The sequence below is a fragment of the Vanessa tameamea genome, chromosome 9 (genome assembly GCF_037043105.1).
Source record: "Vanessa tameamea isolate UH-Manoa-2023 chromosome 9, ilVanTame1 primary haplotype, whole genome shotgun sequence".
Classification (NCBI taxonomy): Eukaryota; Metazoa; Arthropoda; class Insecta; order Lepidoptera; family Nymphalidae; genus Vanessa; species Vanessa tameamea.
Window position 1 is genome coordinate 10,733,973 of NC_087317.1, and position 3,528 is coordinate 10,737,500.

Below are 3,528 nucleotides of genomic sequence, written 5' to 3' on the forward strand. Positions count from 1 at the left end.
TCCGACGCCGCGGAACCGGCGTTGATAGCGCGCTACTTGATAACGACATCTCACGGTTTTCACACTGGCCTTTGAATTCTTTAATATAAGACGACCCGAGTATATCTAATTAGATTAACTCCATACATACATATTCTGCGTACTTACATCGAATGCAGTAGCGAAAGTAAAAAAATAATAATAATCAATATTGGCATCGATCCAACACGCACAGATGTTGTACATAAACGCTTTCGCGATGATTCAGGGTTCTGTACGCCTAGTACCATATACAAAAAGAAATGCCATGGGTATTTTGAATTTGAAACTCATTTTAACTACAGTAATTATTACTTGATAGTAATTTTAGGTAAAAATTAAATCTATAAGAATAATTCATTGAGTATTTTATAACTTACCGCTTACCGTGGTAAAATTATAGTGGTAGAATTAATAATATAACAATCGTCGATCTATGAGAAAATAACGATCACTTCTGTCGGTGGCTCTGGCTTAATGTTGGCGGAGGCTAATTTGCTTCACAAACAAGTAACAATATATGCGTTTTTTGACGATAAAACAAAAACTGCTGAACAGACTATAATAAAATATTATATTTGCAATTTCGACAGCTAACAAAATAACTAGTAAAAATCAATTATTGACAGTTTGTCTTACTAACGTCAAGTGGATATTCATAAATTAAAATTAGAATTATTCTTTTTCTGCAAACATACACTTGTCGACCTCCTCAGTTCTCGCAGCAAACCGACGGTTTTACCATATATGGGCAGGGGATTCTGATTGGTGAACGCTCGCAACGGTCACTGTATGTACACAGCGGGCTCCAAACACACATATAAACATTTTTGAAAGTGTTTGTGTCTAGTAACAGAGCGATTCATTCAATACGAATATCGTCGTTGGTTTAGTGACAAAGTAAACCGACAAAATAATAAAGAACGTTTAGAGTATAGTCGAGGATAAATTTGTAGGTTTTATTTGTTTGAGTCGGTTTATCCGTCTCGACGCATGCCTTATCTGTCATTGATTGTAATCACGTGACGTGACTATTCCCGCATACCTGAGACCCGATGCTGCACAATTACAATATATAATGGTGAGATAGTCGATAGATGATATGCATGAACAATTTAATGCTGTCGTCAGTGAAGATTAAATGTAACACAAATTTATCAATCACATAGTCTGCATAAGCCGTAAGTACCTAGCTAGGAGTTAGGACAATAAATATGTAATAAACACATCGCCATTTTATTTAAAAATAAAACCGTTACTCTCAATAAAGGTATGTAATTTATTTATGACAAGCTTGCTTGTTTTTTAATTTTAATTTAACTATTTTATGAGAATTGAATATAAAATATATAGTCTGAATATATAGTATAAGTCTTCGATGTTGAGTATGATGTTCATGTGCATATAGGAGGCATCCCACTGGACATAAATTATCTTTCAATTCTTAGATTTGTTGCATTTTATAATTTCTCTAAAAATTATTTTTTAATTTCATTACCTATCTCAGAATAACCGTGGTAAATAACGCTACGTGACTATATTATTATTGACGAACTGGTGAGTATTAAAAGTCTTAATTAAAGAAGTAATTTCTGTATACATATACATGTTTAACAGTATAATTGTTAGTTTAATATTGTATGGACACTAACGGATGGAAATAAAACAGAATTAAATAATAATTAAGATGAAACAAAAGGAATTTATTTGAAAGGCATTATCTAAAAAATATAGCTTTTTGGATGACGTCACTGGCAGATAGTATTTTGCCCACATGATAATGACTACATATGTGGTAGGTACATAAACTACGATGTTGTTCATATTTTCTAACCTCTGATCTTAGTAGCCTTTAGTAGGTAAACTATAATTATCTACATATATACTATGTCGATGAGTCAGAATCGTGCTGATTTGCGCATGCGTACTATAACGCTGAGTCAGCCCTCGGTGCTATCAGAAGTCATTTCCTAAGCCGAGGATACTAACTGCACGGTCAGGGCCATGGATTTTTGCCTTATAAAATTATTTTCTCTTTTGACTTTCGCCGTAAAATTTATAGATTATATCCACAAGATTTTTCTCGAATTTACATATTAGTAAAATTCCACAGAAAGTAGATACTTGACAAATTGCACACAACTTTGGTGCTGATGAAAGTTTATTAAAATAAAAAAAAAATTACAAAGGTTTTTTTTTTTATTATTAATTTTGTAGCCCCAACTCATATAGGTCTACCTACTTATTTAAAAAGACGATAAAATTACACGAGTACTTTTAATTGCTTGTGATTCACTTCTTACTAAAGAATATATCGTCATTTTCAAAGAATAACTTGAAGTCTTGAGGTAAATATTTATATCGTTTTACGGATCTCATGAGACATGAGTCATCGAAGGATACGCGTTAAGGTAGAAGAATAACAAATTACGAATACTATTGTATTGTAAGTATTTACTATTCGGAGGGAATACATAGTGTTGTATTGAAATGATTCATTATCATGTACATATATGCAATGTGTATATTGTTCACCATGCCTTGAGACTGTGACGAATTATTTCCACCGCATATAAAATGCATTGTCTCAGCAACTAACCAATAATTAATCTTTTTTTAACATGCAATAAATTAAAACAGATATTTGATTTTTTTTTCAATATTTGATATTTCAAATATCTTGTTTATTAATTATTGTTGGTGATATTTTGGTTACAAGTAGGTACTATTTATTTCTATGACAATTTACCTAGGTACCTATTAAAATTTTCGATTTATACAATTACCTACCTAATGTGCTTATTATAATATTTACTTATTTATAATATATCGACGAAAAGTAAGGTTCAAACTCCTTTCTGAAAAGAAAGGAGTTTGAAAGAAATCGATATCAACACAATGTTTTTCCATGAACGCATCGTTTGTTCACGGACACACAAGTTGTCCTTCGTTCTAAAAATATAACAAACCCTTACCTTGTATGCAACGGTCCGGTCCTACAATATTATGTCATAAAACTATACAAATAAGATTGATTATTACATTTACTATTAAAATAGTTGTAAAAAAGTTCTTTTTATCGATGTTCTGAGTTAACAGATTAGTTTTAACATTCATATGACATTCTCTTTGTAGAATCTGTCAAACCCGCGATGAGATGAATATACATTTTTATTAACCTGCACAGGATACGATGCTCAACGAATACTGAATTAAAAAACTTTCCAGACCTTTTTTTTTATACTCTATGTAGTCTCAGATTTTATATTTTAACAATGTTAACTGACGTAAACATAAATTATTAATAATGTTTAAAATTAGTAATTTTCTATCCACCTGAACTAGGTACTTATTTGATTTTTGTCAAATGTATGAACGTCATAAAGGTACATGCAAACTGATTTATTGTTTAATTGATGTACAAATATTTTTTTTTTGATAGGTTTAATGAATCCGTTACTATATATGCTTACATATTAAGTAGATAATTACCTAGTAACTGATTACTTA